Here is a 26,980-nt window from a genome sequence, read left to right on the forward strand (position 1 = left end):
CCTGGCACGGTGTCACTGCAAACATTTTAACAGCCAGTCCCTGGCCCTCGACTGCCTTTGTGCAGTGTAAAGCAATTATTTGTACCTGCTTGGTGAGACTGTCAGCCCCTTCAGAGGTGCTGTGACACAGCAAACGTGCTTCAACCCTTGCTATTCACCAGGAAAAGGGTGTGTGCTGCATCTTGGCTCTGCACAAAGTCACTGGTGCTCAAGCTGTTCAGGGATCTGAATGCAGCAGTTTCTGTGTAATCTACACAGAGAAGACCTTGCAGATGAGGCCCAGGGATGTGGCCAAAAGCAGAAATGGGACTCGAGGCCAAGGAATCAAAGTGTGAATCTCAAACAAGCACGTCCTTGCTGAGCCCCACCAACAGGGAGGAATGGAAGACTGGACCCCCTCTTTCATCTCCCCTTTGCCAAGTATTTTCAGTCCTTTTCTCTCCCTTTTCATCTCCTGCATCCCAAGGGTGCCCCTGGTGGAAACTCCTTTCAACTCTCACCCCAGGTCCAACTGCTCTCCCTTCCCATGCTTCAGCTGTTACAGCTGACACATTCCTACCACATTCCTTCTTTATTCTCACAAAAAAAAAAAAAAAAAAAAGAAGAAGGGTGTGTTCTGGGGTTTTCTTTACATACCTATATTACAAATTTGCACAGAGCTGAGCTGACACTGGGGTCAACCTGTAAAGTCCATTAGAGATGATCCTAGGAGACCAGAGAGGGAAAATAAGGAAAGTTGCATTACAGCCTGGAGCAAGGAAGGGAAACTGTGTTTATGCCTTGCATTGCAGCATGCCCCAGGGCAAGGAAGGAGGGATGAGATGAGGTTTGTTACAGTGGAGAACAAAGAGAATTGACTGCATAAAGGAGAGATTGGGCACAGGGCAACAAGCATTCAAGGAGACATCTCTGCCTTTCCTGGAGGAAAGGACCTATCTGGACATCCCGAATTCTCCCTCCATTGGAGAGGGACTCTGAGGCTCTTTTAAGATCAGAGGCAGATCAGATTTACCCAGGGCCTTTACTCCTGGACCTCCCCAAATTAAAGTTCATCTGTGGAGCACCTTGAGATGATCTGGGGAAGAAGTGCTGAAGACCATATTGCTCCTGGGCAGAAGGTTCCTCTGTGGGGGTATGTGGTGGCCTCCCCATGCAGAGGGGACAGGATGCGCCATCAGCCCAGCCCCAAGAGAGGAAGTTTTCCAGCTGATGGGCAGGAAAATGGGGCTATTCTCAGAGAACTCCTCTGTGGTGCAGAAACAAAGTCCTTTCTCATTAGGGAGGAATTCAACAGGCCTCTCTGGGAATCAGTACCACACCATGCAAAAGGTCAGGTCTCATTCTGGAAGCCTTTTCTCCTTCTGCCAGCAGGAAAAATATTTTTAAATATCACCTAAAGAACCTTGTTCCCCTGTACTCCCTTCCACATGGAAAAACAAGGAAATTGCCTCAATGTGGTGAGCAATGCTGTGGTGGGATGGCAAATCTCCCTGTCCAGCCCATGGGAGCCACACTCCCCTTGCACCTGACAGCTTTGCTATTAACAGACCATGGCTAATTAAGAGGGGAAGGAACAATGGGAACATCCTATTCCCTCCACAGGGCACGGTGCAGAGATTGCCACATCTGTGCAGACCCTGCCAGCATCAGCTGTTTGATGTGAGACTTTCTTAGGGGAAATTCAGTCGGTTTGGTTGTCCCAGTTACACCTCTGGTGCCTGGTTCTGCCTGCCCCAATCAGTGTAAATTCTCCCAGTGCTCCACTCACCTACAGAAATGTGCTTTCCACTCTCACCTTGGGGTGAAGACACCAGGAGTCTACCCTGTCAATCAGAGCCATGTCTCACCTTCATGACCTGTTACTATCACTCAATTCTGCTTTCATAGCCTCTGAAAAGTCAGATTTCTCAGGACCCATGGAGGTCCATCTTCATGTGCCATAGCCCAGCCCATCCAACCTTTGCTGAAATCATTTTGAGTCCATGTTACATGGGAAAGCTGAAAATGGTCTGCTGTCTATTGTAATCTTTCTCTGCCAGTCCCCTTTGATTCTCAAATTGTTTGTGAATATGAAATTCCACTTCTGTGATCGAAGCGAATTATTTGCTTAAGATAATTTATGGTTGCTCTAAACTCAGCATGTTGGCTAGGAAGTCATTTATGGATTTCCAAATGGACTTGTAGAGAGCTTTAATCACACATTGTCCAAACCCCAGGACCTGAACTGAAGGAGTTTTGTTTCAGCTCCCATCAGCTACAGAGGTCACAGTTAAGTAAAATCGGCTTAAGCTGGGATTTGAAAGCTGTGTATGCTACATTAGCAGAGAGATCAGATGACAGATTTGGTCAGGCCTCATTATCTAGCCATAAAAATGTAAGGGTCTGAAGTATTTAGGGAATAGGAATGCAGAGAGCAGGAGGGATTTCTGGAGGATCTCTATGCAGTATTTGCTGTCTGGGAAAATGAGACCCAAGGACCCCCCCACCCAAACTGTCTGATGTGAGCTCTTATCTCCAACTACAAACTGAAAGAAGGAGAATCAGTCTCTTCCTTTTGCAAACAGTTCAGGGAACAGGGGCTCCTGTATGTCTACAACATCTTGCATTTATTTTTAGCTTCATCTGTTTGGTTAGTGAGGTCACTGGAGCCCAGGCTTAAACATGTTCCCCTGACCTGCCAAGGCTCTGGCTTGCCTGTAGCTATACAGACCCCAAAGCAACAGAGCTAATGTGCAAGAGAATTTTATGTCAGTATTTTGTGCTAGAGTTTGAAATCACTGTGTCCTCATTTACTGCAACACTTCTTCTTTGGGTATGAAAATTACAAAATACACTTTGAGCAGTTTTGGTCCAAAAAACCCATTTGATTGGGCTGTTTCCTGATTGAAGTAACTCCCATGCTTTTTTCCAGTCATTCTGCATTTAGGATTTAATTTACACAGTTCAAGGATTAAATCACAATTTCCAGCATTTGGTATAAGAACAAACAAACAAACAAAAAATCCAGCCTTCCTTCCCCCCAGAGTTAGGAAGCATTATCCAAATCACAGCTAGGAAATAAATGTCAGAATACCTGGAGCCACCACCTTCCATCATTTCCATCCTCATCTAAGCTATAAAATGAGTTTGTGGGAGAAAACTTTCTCATGGAGCTGCAGAGGAATTAGCAAATAATGTTTTTTGGAATGATAGCTTGTTCTGCAAATGCAGTAAATTCCTGATGGAGTCCCCAAGCCCAGGGCTGGAAGCATGCCAGGACAGAGAGAGGAGAGAGCAGGCAAAATTCATCACTGCTCCACAAGGGAGGTGAAGCTGAGGAGCCTGCAGGAAACCCAGCAGGTGAGAGGGGAGGTAGCACAGCCCTGGGTCTTACAGGGTGAGCTCTTGTCCTGACAGGCTTTTTGAGTGCTCTGCTGGGAACCATGAGCACACTGGCTTCAACCTCCACAGCTCCTGCTCAGAGAAAAGATGTCCCCCAAGGAGAAAAACACCTCCAGAAGTGTGCATCTATCTTTATTTTCACTCCTTGAGTCATTCTGGGAAAAGCCCTTTTCTAAATGCTGACATAACCCTCTCTTCCCTAGGGAAATATTCGTGTAGCTGCAGGTGACTGAATTAGGGAAGCTCAGAAAAAGTTCCTGTTAACAAAATAAGCCACAGGGACTGCCCATGTGCAGATTTTAGAGCTCCTGCAAATGCAAAACAAAATGTCCCTGCAGGGTGACTGCAGCTAATGTGCTTTGCTTTACATTTGCATTTGGCTCAGAGTCACACAGAGGCTTCATGCTGGGGCAAAAGTGATAAAGAATTAAGCCCCTGTTACTCAGCTGCTTGCAAGTATTTGCTACATCTCTGGTGGAAAAAATGTTGCAGAAAAAAATATGCCTTTTCCTCATAAGCAACCAGAAAATGTTAAAGATTTGGTTCAGCTCTCCTCCTCCCTGCTCGGTGTGTCTGAAGTTCACACACCAAGAAGAAATTCTCACTTTTCTATAACTAAAATAAGAAATATTTCTGCAATCACATTATTCATCTAGAGAAGGCATGGTCACTGCCATAGCAGATTATATGAATCAAGGCACTTAACTCTAGAAAATGACAATTTGTTGACTTTCATTAGGACCTTCTGTTGGGTTTTTTTTTCATTGTTTCTGTCTCCTATCCTAAATTATTAAGAGATATCACCTCCTTCCCAGAATGCCAAGAGAATGACTTGTTATGGAGTCACAGAATCATGGAATGGTTTGGGTTGGAAGGTGCCTGAAAGATCTTCTCATTCCAACCCCCTGCCATGGGCAGGGACACCTTCCCCTAGTTCAGGTTACCTAGAGCTCCATCCAAACTGGCTTTGAACACTTCCAGGGATGGAGCCTTATTAGGGGGGCAGATATGGATATCCCCATGGATCCACTACCTGTTTGCTAATCACAGGTCAAAACTTCAGGGAATTTGTGAATTATTTAATTGTTGAAAAGTTTTGACAATCAGATTAGGCAGTGGGTGACAGCATAAATGGCACATACATGATGGGAAATAGTTCAGGACTCACTGTAAACTGCTTGGAGACCTGTGCTGTGGAAAAGAAGTCATTTAAGATTTCCAGCCACACAGACCTGAGTATCCAGGCTCATTCTGAGTTGTTTGAGAATGGGCAGGGAAAAAAAAATAGAAGAAAATCCCCTGATAATTCATCTGTGGAGGGTAATTTACTGGGTCTAATCAGAGCAAACATCTCTATGGCTGGAATGCTGATATAAATTAAATATAAAGCCTTCAAGGTCATAGCTTCCCAAGCTAATAATGCAGCGCTGCTGTGCTCAGGTGGAGATGCTCTGTGCTCCACTGTGAAAAATCTCCATCAGCTGGATGGAATGGGAGTGTTTCAAGCAGTGATCAGACCTGCCTGAAAGAAAATGGAGAGAATAGAGGATATAGAGGATTCAATCTTCAGACTTGAGCAGCTCAACAAATGAAGTTTAGACACTCAGATTAGAAATAAAATACCTAAAAAAAGACATTTACATTTGGGGTGGGGGAGAGGTAGTGAGGAGAGTTTGGAGAATGTTGCTAGCAAGTGTAAGTTGTAAGATGCAAATCTTGCTGTTCTGCTTCCAAATGCAGATGCAGAAGCAATTATACATTTCAGGAGTGGCCACGTTACACATCCCAGCTCCTGCAGGGACCATCCCCCTGCATCAGAGGTTTAGAACCCTCAGGCAGCTCCAGCTGCCCCATCCAGCTGACCAGGGGTTACCACCCCACCAGATGTGCAGCACAGCCATTCCTCTGCCTTTCCAACCCCAGCCCTGAAGAAATGGGGCTGCAGGAACAACAAATAGCACCTTAACATGGAGCAGGTCTCAGCTAAAGGCAGCCAGGAGGAGATGGATCAGGCAGGGGCAGATGAGGCAGGAAGCAGTGGAGAGCCCAGGCAGGGTCTCACAGCAGTGCAGGAGGGTCTCCTGGCCCATGTCTGGGTGGGTGGACACCCTGGAAGGATCCTGGTTTCTGGTGAAGTCCTGAGCCTTTGAGGTCAGCCTTAGCAGCCCTGGTTATTGTCATCCTGAAATTCTTGGGAGGATGCCCTGAGACTTCTTTGCTACCACAGGTTTACTGTTTTGTTGATTTTGATGTCAGCAGAGGATCTTTACATAGCAGAATTGGAGATGTCTCTGGTTATTTTATTTTATTTTATTTTATTTTATTTTATTTTATTTTATTTTATTTTATTTTATTTTATTTTATTTTATTTTATTTTATTTTATTTTATTTTATTTTATTTTATTTTATTTTTCTATTTTATATTATTCTATTTTTTACTATTTATTTTATTTTATTTTATTTTTTAGTATATTACTTTATTTTATTTTATTTTATTTATTTTGTTTTATTTTGATAAATCTGCATTTCACAGCCACCCTCAACTTCACACACTCATGCCTGTGAATCTCACCATTCAAAATGACTGCTTCACCCTAGCTGTTAATTTAAAATTAGATCCTGTGCCTATATATGCACACACACACACAGAGTGCCATCCACTTTGGTTTAGTCTCCTCTGCATACATTATTAGAGCACAGTCTTGAAAGATGTGACCACAGACCTGTTTGTCTGCCCTCATCAGCCCCTGCTTTGCTCCATCCATAATGATCCAGATCCCCATGCTGGGTGGTTGCTGGGTTTTCCTCTCCCTGTTCCTCACACAGCCTCTGCACACCTTTCTGACCCTGGGCTCAGCATTCCTGTGAAGAGCTCTCTCTTTGAGGCTGAAAACCTCACCAGCACTGATGGGTGTGCCTTCAGCAGAGCCCTGTGCCACCAAATGATACCATTATCCCTGGTTCTGGAGATAGGGTGCAGAGTTGCAGAGATAGGAAGGTCAACAGCATTAAAAGCATCTGCTAACTGGAGAAAGCACAAAGCAGGATTTTTCAGAGAGCTTTTTTCCACAGCACTTTATTGGTCACAGTACAGGTGGCCTTTGACTGTGTCTGCAATCGTGAGAGCTTCACCCTGGTGTCTGGCAGAATGGGGTCACAAGCTGGGGACCAAAGCCACCAGCAGCATGGAATTAGTGCCCATCTCTGAGGGGTCTGACCCGACCAGAGACACACAGCAAAATTCCCATCTCAAGCAGGCTGGGCTGGCAAAGCTCTTAAAAAACAAACACTGCATCTTCTGATGGAAAATATCACATCTCTCAGCTGGGGCTGAACAGCTTCCAACTTGTGGCTTGTTTCTCTGGGAATTCAAGCCTGCCAGGAAGGTGCTTAGATTGCTGTGAAGGCATTCATGCCCCCACTGGAAAAACCTGGGTGTGGAAATCAAAGCTGTGAAAAACCACCAAATTTTGCACAGATGCCACGATAATAAGAAATAAAGAGCAGGCAAGAGGCCTTTCAGTGAGCTGGTAGACTCATCAGCTGAGCTGGCAGCTGGAAATAGTCATTCCCTTTTTTCCAGAACAGGAGGTTCTTTTGCCAGTACCAATCTGGGTTGAGATCCATCATGCTGGGGATGCTGCTTCTTCCTCTTTGCTTTTTTTTCCCCAGCACAGCCATAAAATCTGATGGTTTAAGCACCATTGTGGTTACCTTCAATATCTAGACACCCTGTTAGAAAAACCCAAGCTGTCCTACGTGTTCAGAAAAAAAGAACAAATGGATTAAAAATCCAAGGGATTGGGAGGGGGACCTTCTCCTTCTGCTTCCTGTGGTTACACATATTCAATCTTTTAATAAAAGTATGTATTCCCCATTTTTTGCCAAACTTCCCATTGTTTCTTTAACCTGAGGTAAGACTCCATGGCTTTTTTTGTGTGCTTTCCTTTTTTGCTTATGCACAGCAATAACTGTACTGGCACAAGTTTGAGCTGGTGCTTACATGAAATTCCACCTGATCACATTTATGATCCAGGTTTTTTTAAATAAAACTGGTTTCATCAGGTTCAGTACCTGCTAAGGGCATGTGCTGGCCAAAATGTGAAATGCTGCTGAAGAATTTGGTTTTCGTGCTTTCCAACCTATTTCTGAATCTGCCAGGGGAGGAATAAAAATGATAGAAAGCAAATTAGTTTTAATATTCTCTAAGATTGACTCTTTTCATTTAGATAATGGTGGAGTTTTTTCCCCCAATGTTCAAAACAAAAAGAATAAATTGCAAGGAAAAACTCATGAAATTTCTGTTTCTGGACCTTGTGCAGAGGTTCCTTTTTTGGGCAGGGGTTTGCCCTGTGTGATGCTGAGAATTCAGGGACATGTCCTGAATTTTGGCAGGGTGTCACCTGGCTTCTCACCTTTATTTGGCTGCATGTCCATCCACCTTGAGCCCCTACAGCCTTTTTCAAAGCCCAGCAGAGCCAACAGAGGGATTTCTCAATAATCCAAGGAGCCTCAGGTGTGGATGCCAGTTAATAAAGCTGTGGTGAAGGAGAGGGGCACTGAGGGAGGTGGGGGAGAGATCTGCTCTGGCACTCCAGGATTAAGTTTAGGTAAATTCTGCTCACAAAGCAAAGTGTAGGAAATTAGGACAAGTGACAGATTGGCTCCAAAAGCACCCACTGAGGTTCAAACAGACTGTTGATGCAGCTGCACCCATCAGGAGCCACCTCACCTTGGAAATGCAGCTCTGAGAGCTCCCCTTGGCAAAAAACCAAGTGGTTTCAAGGAGAAAACTCTCCTTCAGGGAGATGTGGTCCCCACCTGTGTTTCATCAACCCCCCTCAACAAAATCTAGCAAAAGCAGCAGAATGACCAGTTTTTGCTTCATCTGCTCATTCCAGCACCAGCCTGGTCCCAGAAATGGGGATCTGGTGAGGCAGAACCAGGAAGAAAAACCTGGTTTTAAGGACCTAATGAGAAAACCACCTTACAGATTTTGGCACACATATTGCTCAAACCACCAGAAAAGAGAGAGGACTTTGTTCCACCCTCATCGTCATTTGTATCCAGTAAATTGGCAAGGATTTAGGACATTGCCAGTATTTCCACATATGCAAAAAAAACTCCACTACCCCCCCAAAAAAGCTCTGTAGCCCATTACTCACATCCCCAGAGAAATCATAATAAGAGACACAGAGTTTACCACCTTCAAGCAGGAAATAGCTGCCTTTCTAATGCTTGCTAATTGCTTCGCTTAAAACTAGTTTGATTACTTGGCACTGAGACAGTATTTTAAACCTGAATTATTGCTTGGAACTTTCCTTTCACCTACCAAGAGCCCAGGCCATTAAAAATGTGTAGCAAAGGTCTCCCTGCGAGGTGTAGGATTGCCTGTTAACTCTTTCATGAATTATAGGAGATGTTTGGCTTCTGGGAAGTCTTTTTCTCTTGTTCTATTTTATTAATAAGAGGTGCTATTTATTACTACTGGGTGCTGAAGGAAGTCATACTCTGGGGTCATCAGGCATATTCCAAAAAAGCTTTTACCTGGGGTGGGATCACATTTTCATGTTCTGAAACCAATAGGATAAATTAATCACTCTAAGATTCATGTGAAAACAAATTGTTTTTTAATTTGGCTTGACTTTTCCCTGTCAAGCTGGGCTACCTTTAGGGGGTGAAGGACATCAGGAGGATGAGCTGCACATCCTGGCCTGGAGAAGCACAGTGGCTTGGTTGTACCAAACATTGTCATTGAAGATGTCTTTGTCACAGCACTTCTTTAGGATCAGAAATTAGCTTGCATTTTGTACTTGACAGGAAGTCATTAAGAAATCTCTGCTGCTACAATAACACTGATGTGTAAATTGCAATCTTTCAAAAAGGAATTTGAATCTCAATGCCGAGCATCAATAAGGCAAGCAGCAGCTCTGGAGCTGGCACATCCCTGAAGTGTGTGTTCCTGGGAGTCTCCCTTCAGGCCTGGAGGAAAACCAGGCTCCATGGCCAGGGATGAGCAAGGCAGCAGCCATCCATCTCCTCAAACCCTGTCCAAACCCAGAAATTATGTTTCCTACCTCATTCAGTATGAAGTTCCTTTATCCTATTGAAAAATGAAGTTTTTCACAGCTACAGGAGCTGCCCATGGCCAGGGATGAGTAAGGCAGCAGCCTTCCACCTCCTCAAACCCTGTCCAAACCCACCAATTATGTTTCCCACCAAATTCAATATGAAGTTCCTTTATCCTGTTGAAAAATGAAGTTTTTCCACAGCTATAGGAGCTGCCCTGTAAGATAGGGAACAGTTGTGGCTTTCTCCACTCAGGAGCAGCCAGCTCTGACCTCTGCTTTATCTCTGAGGATTTGGGCAGCTTTGGCAGCCTTGCTTCAGAAAACCAGTGGGAAAAAAAATAAAATGTATGAAAAAATGGTGGTGATGTGGGTGTAGAACACAGCCTGGATCTAACACAGGATGTTTTGAGGCAATTAGTCAAAATATGTGGAAGAGGGTGGGCTTTGCTATCGTGCCATCACTTTTTTAGGCAGCAGGCATCCAGAATAAAAATTGACACATGAAAAAGTGTATCTTGAAAATGCACGTAAAAAAAAAATTCATCCTAAGTGCTACTCAGCCACAGAGAAAAGGCTTCCAAAGGGAGACTGCATGTAGATTTATACCCAGAAGAAACAGGGAGTTATATATTTAGCCCATGCATATGCACTGCACAGGGCTGGGGTCATGCTGCCTATTTGTGCTCTCACCAGGGCAATTTTTCAGCAAATTAGAGAATCTCTAGTGGCCAAGAGAACATTCTGAAAAGGTTCACTAGCTAAAATTGGCCTATTGATTGGGAAGCAGTCAAAAGGAACAAAAAGATCTGGGCTTTTTTTGCAGAGTGAGGAAAATAACACATTTTCTTTTCATCTTAGGAGGCCACTTGCAAAGCTTTCCATGGGAAGCAGGCAGATAAAATAGCAGATCTGAGTGGAGAAATGCTTAGTGGAGAAATGCTTAGTGGAGAAATGCTTAGTGCATCAGACATGCCCCAGACTGGGAGATGTCTCATCTAATCTCCAGTCAGCAATTTTAGTGAGAAAAGGCACTGGCAGGACTGCAGAGGACTCTGACATGGAAAACACCAGTTTCAGCTTCTTCAGCAGCAGCTTTGGCACCCAGCATGACAGCAATGGGTGCAGGATTGATTGAGAACATGGAGATGTTGTTGGAAGAGCCCCTTCACTTGCTGTGTAGAAAAGGCCACCTCATTCCTCCAGGATAAATATTTGTGTTCCTATGATCTTTTCTCCTCTTCAGCCCACTTCCTGCATCCTTTACCAGTTCCCCATACCCTTGATGAAAGACTTACCAAGATCATGGCAGGAACTGAAACTTTTTTGTTTTCAAGCTTCAAAAATATTTCCCAAACATCTCTTATTTCTCTGCAGGAAATCCCTTTAAAAACATTCTCCAGTGAGCAGTTAAGAAGTTAAACCAACACACATCTCATCTCAGGTTTCTGCTGGTAATTAATAAGCCAACTGAATATCTGGCAGGATGGCAACTTTTATCATTCCTAGATAAATGTTAATGCATCTGGTTATTTCCAGACCTCCGCTGATGTGATCAAAAAAGCAAATTAGAGAGTGTTGTAGCAGTCTGCCTGACATTTCTTCTTTTGTGCTATTACTGTTAATTTATTCCTTTAAGCCAATTTTTGCTCTGTCACCACTGTGAAGGTTTTCTCAGAAATTTAATTACAAATAAGAACCCTCCAACATGAAACTGCTACAGGATAAAAATCCATATTTAAGGTGTCATCTTAAAAGCAACTCATACCTTCTGTGTGTGTGTGAGAGAGGGAGCATGTGCACACACCCATCAAGCTTATTTGAATGTGTAAATTTATAAACTCTCCTCTTTTTATTTTGTAAGGAAAACATTTACCTTGATGTTCTTTCATCCTTAGAACTAAATGTTTCTTGGTTAACTTAATATACATTTTTGCTCTGCAGAAAATAAAAAGATTTGATTATCCCTTAAAAAATCCCATGCATCTGAGGAGGTCCAAGATTTTGTGAGAACCCAACGTTTTATAAAGATTTTTGAGCATGCATAATTTTTTTGCCCATAAATGCCACCCACTCAGAAACAAAGGAACCAAAGCAGGCTGCAATTACTTCCCTACACAATGGATTCCAATTGCTTCTATCAAGAAATATTACATAATTATTATAACTTAAGGCTGTGATTATATATTTGCTCAAAGAAGAATCACACATAATAGCAAGCAGTGGGACTTATGGCTCTTTGCCTATTGTGTCAACTCATACATTTAAATTATTTGATTAGAAAACTAAATAAAGACCTTGAGTCCTAAACACTTTCTCATCAGTTGTCAAGATTGAAGGAAGTGATAAGTGATGGGACAGGCACATTTGTGTAGGAAAAGTGGAGAAGCAGGAGAGGAGAAGTTGTGTTTCTGCTTGTGTCCTTACATCCATCCACGTCCATCCCTCCATCCATCAGAGTCTTGGGCATTCTCTTTGTGTACATCTCACAAGGAATTTGCAAGGAGCTGATAACAAAGATCATTTCCCCACAGAAGACAATGACAAAGGTCAGCCTGTGGAAGATGTCAAGAAAAATCAACTCCTCCTCCTCCTCCTCATTTTCTTCTCTGTGTCTTGCAGCCTCACCATCTCCCCTCCCTCACACCAGCTGGATTCCTGGCTCTTTGTACGTTTCCCAATGGAAGCAGGGTCTGCCCATGCTGGGATGTGGGAGGATGAGGAGGAGGCAAAGCTTCACAGGGGCTTGTCCTGCTTCTCTCGAGTTCTGCACGCTGGATTGAGATGGTTCATTTCTGGTGCTCACAGCTCACAGCTCAGATAACCCACACGTCCTGGGTGCCACCAGCCCTTTGGATCAGTCCTCCAGCTCTGTATCCTTGGATAACCTGCACAAGATAAGAGACAGATGGCCATCAAAACCAGGACAAACAATCAGCCAAAGAGGGCAGACTCTGAGGATAAATTGCTGCTGTAGAAGATGCCTGAGGGTGAATTCTCCTCCCAGACAATGTCCCTGGGTCCTGCAGTGCAGATGTCTCCCTGCAGTCACCTGTTGCACTTTAGACAGGAACAGTTTCCATTTTCTGAAAATCAAGAAACAGAACTTTAAAAAGAAATAAAAGGAGGATTCCTTTTGGGCCTGCAAAGCACTATGCTGATCATAGTAGTCTGAGAGAAAGGAGGGCACAGATTCAAATTTTGGCAGCCAGTCCAGTGTCTCTGTTAGCACAAAGGGTCCAGCAAGGCAGCTGCAGATGAGTCTGTGACTTCTCACTGGCTCAGTGCCAGTGACTTCAAAGAGAAATGCCATAAGAAGCTGATTTTTCATGTGTGAGTGTGTGTGTTCTTTTATTAGGAATTTTTGTATTTCTGCCTCGTAATAGCAGAAGGAATATCACGATCTCCCAAGTGTAACAAATTCAATGTGTCGTACATGCTGGATGGAAGTAATTTAACAGGAGTGCTCTTTAATTTCATCGATCTCTGGCAAATAGGTCCTGGTTAATGATTGGGGGTTTGCTGTTTTTCCTTTTTAAAGTCAAATCTTTTAAAGTCCAGATGGAGAGGGTTTGCTACGGCTGTGCAAGAACAGTGACACTGATACATGCTGAACTCTGCGGGTGGTATTAAAAATCTGTCATCTACTTTAAAAGGATTTTTTTGAAAGTCATTTTAAAGGGACATCATCAATTTGAAGATCACTCTGGATCTCATAATATTACAAGTAATATTTCAGACTATCACATGAAGCCAGCTGTGGGGACAGAAATCGATGCTATGTGCCAAGCAAGCCTCTTAGTATTTGCATCATATTTTACACTGGATTTTTTAAATCTTCCAGGGAGAAGTTGCAAACCTGTGAACTGCTACTGGATGGCCAGGTAAGCCCCAGCACTGTCACAGGCTGTTACACCAAGCCCAGCACTTCCAGCAGCAAAAAAGGGCTGGGACTCATCCTGTGCTGAGGGGGACATTCTTGGCAGCAGCCAGAAGAAGAGAAATGCTGCTGTTGATTTCCAGGAAAGAACATTTGTTTTTTGCAACACCCCTCAGCATTAGGACAACATTTAGAGATGCAAGGAAGCCTCCTGGTCCCAGCTGCTTTGGCTTCCACTGTGACCTCCTTTGGTTTTTATTAAATTGTGGTTAGGACTGTTCGTGTTCAAGGTGAGAGCTCTGATTTACAGGGGGCTGAGCTGCACTTTATCCACAGAGAGCAAAAAATGCTTCAGAGAGGGAAAGCTCTCCCCATCTGAGAAGCTTCTGGAGTGGAAACAATGACCAAATCGCTTGGAAAGGTAAATCCCAGCACAGGGACACACTAGCCAGGTTGTGGTCTAGAAAGGGATCAGGGAAACTAAACACTTTTCAGCTGAAAGTGTATTTTAGAGCTGGGGCAGGCAGCACATTTTTGTGCCTTTTCACAACCACCTCTGTTGGCTCAGCACATAACCTGTGGAAGCTGCATTTCAAAGCTCAGGGGGTTTATGAGCTGAATCCATTTCATGTCAGCTTGCAGAAGAAATGAGGGACATCTGGGCCTGATGGTCTGCAGTGGGACTGAGATGGTCTGGGACAGGGCTGGATCCATCCTCTCTTGGCACCCTCACTGCCAACCCAAACCATTCTGTGATTCCATGACCCAAGCCAAGAGCTGAGGTCTAGAACTGAAGCTGTGAGTTGGTCTGGGCTTATTTTCCCCTTCAGAGCACCCAGTACCTCCAGAGGTCATGTGGCTAAATTAATTAGGGGACTGGGAAGCCATCAGGTACTACAGGAATTAATATGATGATGGAAATCCCTATTCATCATTTTCTGCTGTCCTCTGGATTGATACATATTGATCAGTTGGGTCCCAGCAGCTGATAACTACTCCTCAGTATCTGCATTTTCTGTAGAATCTTTGTGTGACATGCATTTTAAAAAAAATACTCTTCCATTTATTGCATCCTTTTTGCATAAATTTAAATAACTGGATTTCATTTATTTAGCTGAAAGCATTCTGCACAACACATCTTGCTTGGTGTTACAGCTGCAAGTGTTAAAATCCCCCAAGAAGAACCTCTGCTTATGGAAAGCTTCCCCAGAACACCATAAACATGGAGAGGACCGTGGGGATGATGGGCTGTGCTGTGGCAGGGAAAGGAGCCCCTGCCAGGCACCAAACCCAGCCTCCAGCTGTCTCCTGGGGACACCAAAAGTGCCCTGGGGAGGATCTCATTTCCCTGACTGGAACACAGAGCACAAGGAGCACAGAGCAGAGGGAGATGAGGCTGGAGGCTGATGCTGCAGAGGGAGATGAGGCTGGAGGCTGATGCTGCAGAGGGAGATGAGGCTGGAGGCTGGTGCTGCAGAGGGAGATGAGGCTGGAGGCTGATGCTGCAGAGGGAGATGAGGTTGGAGGCTGATGCTGCAGAGGGAGATGAGGCTGGAGGCTGATGCTGCAGAGGGAGATGAGGCTGGAGGCTGATGCTGCAGAGGGAGATGAGGCTGGAGGCTGATGCTGCAGAGGGAGATGAGGCTGGAGGCTGGTGCTGCAGCCACACAGAGCAGAGGGAGCTGAAGGTGTGGGCACAAACCTGGGAGCCAGCAGAGAGGACTCCCAGCTGGGTGGTGTGGTCAGAGCTCCCTCTCCTGACAGGCCAGCACTGTCCCTTCAGGATGTCACCTTGGTTTTTACCCTCTCTGAGGGATGGAAGCAGAGCCAGGACTTTTCCTGGTGTCCCTCAGCTCTCTAGGAAGCACCTGACTTTACATCCCAACTCCTCTCTGGTCAAACAGCAAGCAAGAATATAAAGCAAACAGATGTATCTTTAATTAAATTCCAGGCAGCACTAGTGCTGCCTAATCTTCAGAAAAGAGCCAACACTGCTATTTCCCTCATAAGCTGGAGTTTCCTTCCAGCCTGACAAGGTGATACACTGCAGCCCTTTATTTGAGGCATGGCACATTTTATTTTTTATTTTTCTTTTCCTTGCCCTGGTGAGCCGTGTGTAATTTCATTTAGCAACACCAGTGTGCTAGGCTGCCTGGAAGGGAAAATCCTCACTCTCAAAGAGCTGATCCAAAGAACCAGTTCCTGAGGAGCAGCCAAACATCTTTTGCAGCATCTTGGCATATTAAGACTTTTCTAATTTGGCTCTACATTTCCTAGAAATTGTTGAAGAAATGTGTGTGTCAGTGAGGCTGCAGACCCAGAGGGAGCACCCAGCTTGTCACCATTTATTTTAGCCTCTGATTTCTTTTGGACTTCAATTAAACTCATCATGGAGGTAGAGAAACAAACCAAAAAATCCCTGCTAAATAACAAAAGCCATAGATACATCATGCAGCCATTGCATTTTGCAATCTAATTACTTTAACATGTAGGGATGGAGGAGGGGCTTATTGCTCATAATACCGGAAAGCTTTCATGGAATAACACAGAATTATTAAACTTTTCAGAAAGAATCCAGTTTGCAGTTCCCACTGCACGTTTACCTGGGCGATTTTCCCTTTTCCTGTGGCCGAGAATCACTTTGTGTTACACTTCCCTGCCTATAAAAGAAGCCCTTGTTCAGAGCTGCCCTGAGGTGCTCATAATGTTATTGGTTCTGTGCTAAGAAGTTGGGGTTGCTGTGAATTCCTGCCTTGTGGCTCTCCAGCTCACAAAAGTAAACACATTTGCTGAGTTAGCTCGGCTCCACGGTGCCCCAAATCCCACAGGGAGTGAAACCTCCTATCGAAGGAAGCTTTGAAACCCTAGTTGCTCTACACCACTTTTCTCAGGCAGGAGAGCACACAAAGCATGCCTCTGTGCTGTATTTACTGCTTTTTGGGGGTTTTTTTGTGTGTGGATCCAGTGCATAAGAGCTGCATTGAACCTTGGCAGAAGGGAAAGGGCTCCCCTTGGAAACGTGCAGGATGCAATGGAAAAAAAAAATAATAAATCTGTGCTTTTCAGTCCTTACTGAGTCCCTTGTGCTCAACACACAGGTGGCTGCCTGGAGATGAAAAAATCACTCACGGGTGAAGGGAGAAGCAGCCAAAACAGTAATTTTCCTGGCTCAGATGCACTTACTAAGAAATAAATAGGTAAAGCCAAGGCCAGTCAGGGCAGGGGATGCCTGGGGCACGTGTATCCCTGCTGCCACAGCAGCTGAGTGCTGTAGGAATCCCTCTCTGTGATGCTTAGAGAGGGGACACACTGGGGATCTGTCCCCTGACATGCAGTCTGCTCTTCCTGCATTGTGGCTGCCTTCAATGTACACCCACAGGCAAAAGAACCTCTGGAAAATGCCCACTCCAGACACAGCTTCTCAAAATCTTCATTTTCTTCCAGTTCTAATTAGATCCAGGTGGATGCTAGTCTGGGATCTGGAGGGGGGGGGGGGGGGGCGTGTGCAGTAGGAAGAACCAGATGAGCACCAGTTATTTTAGCTGAAAGGGTGCTGCCCAATTAAAAATCATGTGCACCAGTATGAGATTTTGATTTGGAGGGAGGATGTCTTTTGTTGACCCAGATTTTCTCCAGCACAGCTCCTGCAAGAAATGAAAGCACCTGGGAAAAGTTTCCTGGAGAAAGTCCCTCCCTAGAATCACATCCACCTACCCTGGAGCCCTCTCCCTCCATTGAAAACACATGGGACAGCCTCCTGGGATGGGGAGAGCCAGAGGGGATGCTGGTTGCCAGGGACATGGCTGAAGGTGACAACATCCTACAGTGCAGGCTGGCACCCCAAAGGACAGACTGTCCTCTCCTTCCTTGCACGGCATCCTCTGGGGGTGGTGTGGACAGCTGGCATGGGATTATCCTGGGAAGAAGGGCATTACCAAGGATGCCTCCATGCCATCCCTGCTGTGGCAAAGCTGTAACACATGTGACAGCTCACCCTCACTCCAGGAATGGTGCCTGTGCTCAGGACACCTTCCAGCTGCTCATCCCTTCGGATTGCGGCGGATCCCTGTGTGTGCTCACAGCCCCAAGGCACACGGGCAGCACTGACTGGCTCACTATTCCCTCTCTTCTCATGAAATGCCCTTTCTGCCTCGGGCTCCTTAATCTGGAATTAAATTCTAGCTGGGCTGTGGCTGATGGCTGAGCAGAGTATGGGGAGCTGAGGAGCAAATCAGCGCTCCAGACGCTCGCTCCCGACGCCCATGTCGTGTTGCCATCAGACACATTCCAGAAGTCTTCATTTTCTAGGCATGAAAACATTTTAACAATAAACAGAAATTCTTCTGATTACATGGTTATATTGGGCTGCTGAAAGCAGACTCTTATTAAGTGAGGCAGAGAGCAATTAATGTCATGTAGAGAGCAGTCTTCCACATGGCAAAAAGCGGGACTAATATATCTTCCCCACATCCAGCAGCTGGGACCGTGAGTTAAGGCTTCAAGTTTGCAAAAGCTTATTAAGATGCTTGCTGTAAGGATGTGAGCAGCTCCACTTAAATTGGAGCCTGGTGAAAATCTGTCTGTAATGAGATCCGTGGAAGTTTTAGCATTGACTTTAGCTGCAACAATGTTTTGTGTGCACTCTTCAAATGGGTTTTTAACTCAGTTTCACTCCTTCCCTCCACCAGCAGCCTGGATGGATCGTTCTTCATTTACATGCTGGACATTGAAATGATGCAGAAAACATAATTGAGCTGGAAGATCTTCACCAAAGGAGTCTCGAGGCTATTCCTATGTGTCTGCAGCTCCTAAAGGAAAGGAAAAAACAACATAATGAAACTGAGCCGCAAATTGCTTCACAATTATTTTTACCACCTAATTTGGTGCACGAGGCTGGAGGCTTGCTCTTTGCATACCACACTCCTGCTGCAAACTCAGGAAGAGCCCGAAAGGCCACGGAACAGACGAGATATTCATTATCATCTCTTTCATGTTGCAGCTGCCACAGAGGCCCTGGAGAATTTGCCCAGCATGATATTTGCAAATGCCTGCTTGTCTCTTTATTAGCTCAGCTTGAGAATGGCTGCTGAGGATGAGGTTCCTCCTCCTGCCCTACTCCCATCCAGCCAGCACAACCATGCCACCTAGGAAGGGCAATCTGGACCAACTTCCAGGGGAGTTTCCACTCAGTCTCTCTCCTGATGGCACGCTTGGGGACGGGGAGAGATGATCCCACCACAGCTCAGGCTGGAGTCACTCGTGCTCAGCAAGCCAGAGGCTCTGGATGCTGCAGGAGTTACAGATTTTTGCAGTGAATTATGGTGCTCCTTGATGAGACAGGGAAGCTACAGTAAAACCACCAACCCCACAATGAAAGGGCTTTTATACGCTCTGCTGCAGCGGTGGTTATGGCTGCCAGCTTTGCACAATTCACTTTCCAGCTCAAGAGCAGCACAAACTGGTTTAAGACGATTTCTGAATGATGAATGCTGACTTGAAAGGTTTCCAGAACGACATAATTACCCTGCATTAATGTGCAATACACAATGGGCTATATGTATCTCAATGGGAATCTCAGTGGGACTTCGTGGGCTCCGTTCCAAGTAACCTCTGCTGGGAGTCACACTTGGAGCTCGACAGGCTGACCTACAAATAGATCCCATATTCATCCCTGAATTATTCCTGTGCAGAATCAGACTTGAGAGAGATCCAGGGCCATATGCAGTGGTGTGTGGCAGCACACAATTGTGCTCAGCTGCAGCGCTGAGCCTGAGTTATTTTGTCTCCTTGGCCTGATGTGTTTTCCTTGGGCTAATGTATGCACACCTTAATCTTTAGTGGCTCAGAGACAGACAGCTCTAATGAACTCCCCACAGCTTCTAAGATAAGTGAGATCAGGGAGAGGAGACTCAACCACTTGTCCTGAGCAAAGGCCAAATTCAATGAAAAATTCATTTACTCATTCCCCGTTAACCAGCACACACTTCGAGATTTCACCTAACCCTCAAAAGGCACTGTAATCCTCCAAAATGATTGTTCTTCTACTGAAGGAGTAGATTTAGATTTGACATTAGGAAGAAATTCTTGACTCACTTCTGAGGGTGGCAAGGTTGTCACAACCTGGCAGAGGTTGTCCAGAGAAGCTGTGAATGCCCCATCCCTGGAGGGGTTCAAGGGCAGGCTGGATGGAGCAAAAGCTGATCAGGATGGGATCCTGCTTAGCTTTTGAATATCTCAACATCTGGCTTGTTTTACCACTGCCAGAGGCCTGGGGATCCTGGCAATGAGCAGAGGATAAATACATTCAGTAAAAAAAATCCCCACTCACTAATCAGTTCTTGGTCCTGGGGTGAAACTTCCCTCCAAAGCTCAGAGCTGTTTGAAGCAGGGATTTTCCCCTGGGCTGATTTCCAACCAGCATGATGGCTGTACTGGTTTTGTCCCACTGTGCTGCTCTCAGCCCTGGAGATGTGCAGCCTCCTGCAGTTCTCCTGGTGGGAAAGAGCCAGTGGGACACTGGGCAAAGGAAAGCATCCCTCAGCCCCAGAGCCACGGGGTGGAGGGGGAATATTTAATTAACTGGGCGGGTGATTCCACTTCCCTGTTTGGTTTTGCAGTGCCAAATGCTTGCGGTGGAGGCAGAGGCAGCTGTGAAGGGGCTGTTAAAAGGAGCTGGAGAAGTAAAAACAGCGGTGCAGGGAAGTGCACTGCAGATAGGCAGCTTCAAAGGCAGGGGGATAACAATGGCTGGACACATCCCAGGTGGAGAGAGCTGCTCTTCACAGAGCTCACCTTGGGATCAAAGCAGATCTCCGACCTCCAAGACCCTGGAAGGCAGAGCAGGTTTGGGTGGTGGGTGGTGGCAGAAGGAGGTGGAGAATGAAGGAGGATTCCCTTTGACTCAGTCAGGGCAAGCTGTGAACAGATGAGTTCGTTATTAACCACAAGCAATTAGCTGCCAGGTACACAGCAGGAGAAGGTGAAGCTTGTGCAGAAGGAGCAGGAGCCATTTTTGCCTCAGGAAACAAGGTTTATATGAGGATACAGCCTGTTGGTTCCTCTCCACCCTCAAACTTTTGAACCAGCTCGCCAGCTTTAACCACATTCAAAAGTGGGGTAGATGCCTCTGAGATAATGCTCCCACTGATTTGTTTCTCAGTTAACAGACAAAGAGAAACTCATCACCTGCACAGAAAGGAGGGAAACCCAACCAAGCACCCCTGAAAGAAGAGGAATGTCTCCATCTGTTCCCATTAGCACCTGGATGGCTGGCAGATCACCTCTCCCACCCAGCCAGGACACAAAGGGGAAAAGAATTATGACCTAAAGTGGTTTCTGAGTCATTTTTCATCAGTTGATGCCCTAGGCTTTAATGCAGAAATCTTTTCACAGGCTCAAAACATACTAAATTCACATCAGGGGTAAGGCAGGGGGGTTAGTACCCTAAGCTTGTTGCCAAGTTGAGTAGGTGAGGAATGGTGCCTGGGAGGGGAAAGTTCTGAACCAAGCACTTAGAGAGACCTCTAGGATGATTCACTGTTCTGAAATAGCAAACCATGTGAAACAAATAAATGAAATGGGATAAGGAACAGATGAAGCTGAACTGTTTGGCTCCTGCAGCAGCCTTAGTACAGAGGGAACAGGGACTTGGGACCTCTTGCAGAGCAAAAGGATGTTCTGGTAATTAGGATGTTCACTTGGAGCTTAAGATATCCAATCTCTGACACAGATTTCCCAAGTGGAAATGTGCATGTTGCCTGCTCTCTGCCAGTTTCCCACCTGTTGAACCTCCCCACCTCAAAATCATCAATAAATCACTACAACCCTTTATGATCTCATCATATTTGAGGTCTTTGGGTTTGTTTCTGTTGAGACACCAATGCTGTAAGTGCAGGAAGGTACATTGATACACTTGTACTTTTATTGAAAACATGCTGCTGTAACCCCAAGACTGACTCAAAATCTCTTTGCCCAGAAATATTATCCTCTTCCAGACATCTCAAAACCCACAGGACTCTTCCCTGTTGTTGTGTTGGGTTTTATTTTTTTTTCCATAGCTGTGGGGCCAATGCACTTTCATCTGCATCCCTGGCTTCCTGATGGGTCTCTATATCTGCTTTCAGGGGTTTGTTTTAATTACTCCTTCCTTATCAGCCCAGTCCCTAAAGGTCATATGTAGCTATGCCACCACCAGAAATCTGTTTAAACAAATAACACCTGGTGAAAGCCCTTCTGACAACGCACATTACACATGGAGAGAGGTCAGGACCATCTCAAATGCTCTGCTCTCTTGGGGAACACTTGATCTTTCCAGGCCAGGTTTATAGGAAACAAATGATATCATTTGAAAAAGCTTATTATTTCAAAAGTTCATTCTTGAAAATGTTTTGGGTTTTTTTTTTTTCAGGAACAAGCATTTCCTCAAGCTTGAAATATTATCCTTACAAACCACAACAGCTAAGCACTTCTTGGTTTTTGTACTGGCAGGGTGATGAGCCAGGAAGAAGAGAGTTCTTCTGTGGCTAAGAGCTTGTCTTCATTTTGTCAGAGACAGATATCTTGGGGTTCAGCCCAGTTTCCAGTTCCTGGGTGTGGTGCAGAGAGCTGCAGCCCCACTGAGGATATGTGAAAATGCAGCTGGGGCTTGTTTAACCCCACTTGCAGAGGACAGGTCTCCTTTCTGGACCCCACTGTCCCCAGATGCCTGAGGACTCCCTGAATGCCACGGGGTTGTTTGCACAGCCCAGCAGGAAGCCCTCTTTGGCCAGGGAGAGGAAATATTACCAGTCTCTAAGGACCTTTGCAGGCTGGTTTCTGGACTGTCTCTGCTCTGCTTTTTAGTTTAAAGTGCTGTCCTTTAGCACTTGCTTTCTACCCTCTCTCCAAGAACCACATCCAGCATGTGCAGATGTGCCAAGAGCCCCCTCAGCATCTCAGTGATGGTGTCCCATCCCATCCCATCCCATCCCATCCCACCCCACTGGATTCAGAGCACACCAGTGGAACACTGTAAAATAATGAACACCATGCACATGTGATGACACCTCTTAGACTAATTCAAACCATTGGCAGTGCCACTTTTACCAACTCCAAGGCCAGGAAAAGGACTGGATGTGTCTGCTCTCCCCTTTGTTTGTGGAGAAGGCTGTGTAAGTTTGACACAGGTGAAGCTTGGCCAAGTCTTTCAGCTCTTCCCAAAGCCCAAAGGACCTTCACCTTTGGGTCTCCAAATGTCATATTCTAGCTCCTCTATCTATCTATCTATCTATCTATCTATCTATCTATCTATCTATCTATCTATCTATCTATCTATCTATCTATCTATCTATCTATCTATCTTATATATATATGTATTGCTATATATAGCAACCTTCACCCTGCTACCAAGACAGCACCCTCCAGACTGAGTCATTTTGGAAGGATTAGCCCTGGAAGGGCTCCAGGCCAGGCTGGATGGGGCAAGCTGGTCTAGTGGAAGGTGTCCCTGCCCATGTGTGGGGATTGGGGCTGGATGGGCTTCAAGGCACCTTCAACCTCAACCATTCTGTGATGCAGGAAAATGCCAAAATTTGTCAGTGGACTTAAAGCCCTCAGGCTTTAGTGGTCACAGCCTCCAGCCTGCCTGAGTTCAAGAAGAGTTTGGATAGCACTCTCAGGCACATGGTGAGGTTCTTGCTGCTGTCAGGTGCAGATCCAGGAGCTGGACTCAATGACTTTTGTGGGTCCCTTCCAGCTCAGAACGTTCTGGGATTCTGTGAGATTCAGGTCCAGCTCCACCTGAGAACTTGCCCAAGGCAGTGTGGTGAAGGTGAGCAGGAAAACAGCAAATTTGGCCAGGGAGGGCTTGCTCTGGTTGTCCCAAGTGCCTTCCTGCAGGAGCTGCTCTCAGGAGTTAAAGGCAACAGGATCTGCACTTTATTTTAAACTCTGACAATACAACCAAACTTTCTGTCAGCTCTCCAAAGACTTGTCTTGACGAGTGAAAAACAGTTCTGTTTTCACTGGAAGGTAACTAATGGCCAGCAGCTCTCCTCAGGTAAACAGCACAGCCAAGACAGAGGACTTGGGTTTTACTGTGGATAAACTCACCAAGGTCAATGCTGTGATCTCACTTGAAGATGACCTCTGCAAATTTATCTCACAGGATGCTTCAGTTTTACTGCCTTGTTTGTGTTTTTACCTCAGGATATTGGATGAGCACTTGTTCCCCTGGGGTTGAGGGGAAAAAAAAAAAAAGATTTAAAAAATTTAGCAGTAAAAACAAGACCAAACAATCCTCTTGGAGGGGAAAATATCTCTACAGGGGCTAAAACAGCTGTTCTTTGTATAAGTCGACTGACACAGATGTATGTGCCTTCCCCACTGGCAGAAAACAGTGTAAACCAAAGAGACAAGCCTGCACCCTCTAGGAAACATGATCACCAGAAAAGAAAAAAGAAAAAAAAGTGTCACTAGGAGAGTGTGTTCAGCTTATAGAAATCTACCAGCAAAACTGTGGAGGAGGAAATCCTTACAGTGCCAGGCAGGGAGTTCACAGCACTTTTACAGGAAATACTCTGCTCCTGGTTAAAGCCCAAACACAAAAACATAGCCCTGGATTTGGGGGCCAATAAAATTAATGTGAAATTGGAAAAAACCAAAGCTCTTGATGTTTGCAAAATGACATTATGCTTTGTTATGAGTAATTACACAATGAGAGGGGTTTTTTTTTTATATAAGAAGCCTGTCTCCAACACAAGACTGCTTAAAATAATTTAAGCATTGTGTCTTAGAAGCATACACAGGGTTGAAAAGTGAATTAAATCACATTTTGTCCTCTGCCATGCACATGGAAATACCAAATGATACAGCTGAAACCAGGAAGCTGTTGGTTGCTTTCCAAAGCAGTTGTGGAGACTTTGGCCCACCAATATTTTAAGACTGATTCAAAAGGGGAATGTGGATGTCTGGTCTGTGCCCTGGGTTTTTGAGACATTGGTGGAGAGTTCTGGAAGAAGTTGTAGGGGTTGTCTCTACCATCATCAATTACACTGCTCCTTCCAAAAAAAGATCAAACAAACAAAAAGTTTAGATAATAGTGTCTTTAACCTAGTGACTCTTGAATTTTCATCCAGACATTTCCAAGTTTAAATAATACACTCATTTGACCCAAGCAAAAGAAGTAAAAGTTAAAGGAGAGTACAGAACCCCCAGCATAGTTTTCCCTTTCTTTGCCCTTTCTTGTATCATAAAACTACTCTTAATCACAGATATTTTCAAGTTTCAGAGCAGTACAAACACAGCCTGTATCTCTGATGTAGGTGGGGCAGGAAATTATCTTCAGCTAGTATAAATGAGCATAAAATATAAATGAGCATAAAATAACAGCAATCCTTGTGTATTTACATAGCTGAATATCTACCCTCTGACCATCCATGCCCTCCTCTCCTCTGGAAAATCCCCTTGGGCTCAGAATGTTCATCATCAAGACACAGGGACAGCACAAGGCCATTATTTAGGTTGTGTGTCATGTGAGGAATGAGGATACTTTCTTTAAGAGGGTGTTTGCTGGCTGTTTGCTGGAGAAATTCTCTCTTGCTGGAGGTCATTTTCAGCTGTGCTGTGAGAACAGCTTTAAGGAGACTCTTTAGTGCAACCAGAGCAACGCCAGGAAGGTCTGAAAAAATAGTTTTCCAAAGGTTTTTTTTTATACAGAGGAAGTTGCTTTAACCTACATATCTACTCAGAAAATATATTTTCTGTTCCTAGGTTATTTGACTTTAGTAGAACAATAAATTCACAAGAGTTCTTAAAAAGATCAGTCATGCCTCTTTGTTTTAATGGCATATTTTGAAGTTTTGCCTCCAGAATATTGATAAGAATCAAAGTAACTTTTGATATATGGCGTTAGATATGCTCCAGGAATAGGATCCCTCTCAAGTTAGACTGTCTGCAGACAGCTCAGACCACCCACTTTCAGCTTAAACACAGCCTGTTCAAAGTCTGCAGCGACTCAGATCAGAGCAGTAGCTGTCTGCTCAAGCTGTGAGATCTTGGCATTCATCAGACATGTCCAGCACACATCTGATAACACAGCTCAAACTGCCCAGGGCCATTGCAAGGCAGGTGAGGGAAAGCTAGGAAATATCAAAGTTAGAAACAGCCTAATCTTCAACTCAGCACAGTACACATTTTGAATTTCACACGCATTCCACAAAATTCCCCAAGTCCCAGAAGCTTTAATCCAGTCACTTTGCAACATATGTGTGTTTTATTTAAAAATAAATTATTCAGTATTACTTTTCCTTTCTTGTATCCAGCTGGCAACATTTTCAGTCGGTTCTACAGGAGCCAACATAACCTCCTATTAGCTACAGTATTGTCCATTTGTCTACATCTTCAACCAATTTTCTGCAAAGCCTTTGGACAATGCACTCAGTTGACTTTTCAGGCAGCTAACAGTGCCCCAGGGACTTCACAGTGACACTTTTCCCACAGAAGCTGTGGCTGCCCCATCCCTGGAAGTATCCAAGGCCAGGTTGGATGGGGCTTGGAGCAGTTTAGGATAGTGGAAGGTGTCCCTGCCCATGGCAGAGGGTGGAATGAGATGTCTTAAAGGTCCCTCCTAACCCAAACCTTTCTCTGATTCTGTGGTTCTGTGAAACATCAGCATGGAGGGTGGTAACCTTTGAGAAGGGGAGCTGGGAAATGTTCCATCAGGAATGGAGAATTAGCCAGAAATCCTTGCTGAGTAGAGGTATAAGGCTGTGACTGGCCTCCACCTTGAATATTGTGTTTCTTTGCCTTTCCCCATCTCAGCAGGATGAAGCAGATAAGAACTGGGAACTGAACCCCAGTTCCAGGGGTGCAGAGCTGCTCAGCACCAGGAGATTGAGACACCCCAGAAAAAGAGAAAAGGGAGAAACCAAAGATGATAAATGACCCAAAGGATGTGAATGAGGAGGTGCCCATCAATACCCCACATATTCCAAAAAACTGAGGGTCTGAGAAAAAAGTGGCAGATAAAAACAGCAGCAACAAATGGCCACAAATTAAATTAAAAAAAAAATACAAACAAAAAACCCCCAAGAGTTGCTCCATCGCATTTTGTGGGTTTAAATGTGGTGCTCCCCACTCTGAGGCACAGTGACAGCTGGAAGTTTCCTTTGCTTAAGCAATTTTGAGCCACATTTATATGGAAAAAAGCCCCTCTGGGTCTTTTACAAAGATACCCACTTTGACCTGTGAACTCTGCAGGGCAGCAGTGGAGGAGTTGAGAGGGAATTATCACTATAAGCAAGTTCTGTCCTGCTGCTTTTCCCCAGGCTTGTGCTGCTGGCTATGGCTGAAGGTAAATCAAAGTGTGCTTTTTTACAGCTCAGTGTGCTTTTCACAACTGCTACACCTGCAAGTGAGACCTGACCCACCCTCCCCAGGTAAGAGATCCTTTCTGCACCCACTGTGATCCATAACTTCTACTTCTCCAGCTGGTGATGGAGTTGTTCCTGTCCTGCAGAAAATCACCATTGAGTTGGAAAGACTTTTGCCACACAGGTTTGTCTTGTTGCCTGTGCAGGGATTTTCTGCAAGGAAGTGGCACAGGAAGCTGGAGGTGGTTTTACAAAATGCACATTTGTGATGTTTGAGAAAGGCAGGGAGAGATCTCAGAGAG

Source organism: Serinus canaria, chromosome 5, assembly GCF_022539315.1.
Source record: "Serinus canaria isolate serCan28SL12 chromosome 5, serCan2020, whole genome shotgun sequence".
Classification (NCBI taxonomy): Eukaryota; Metazoa; Chordata; class Aves; order Passeriformes; family Fringillidae; genus Serinus; species Serinus canaria.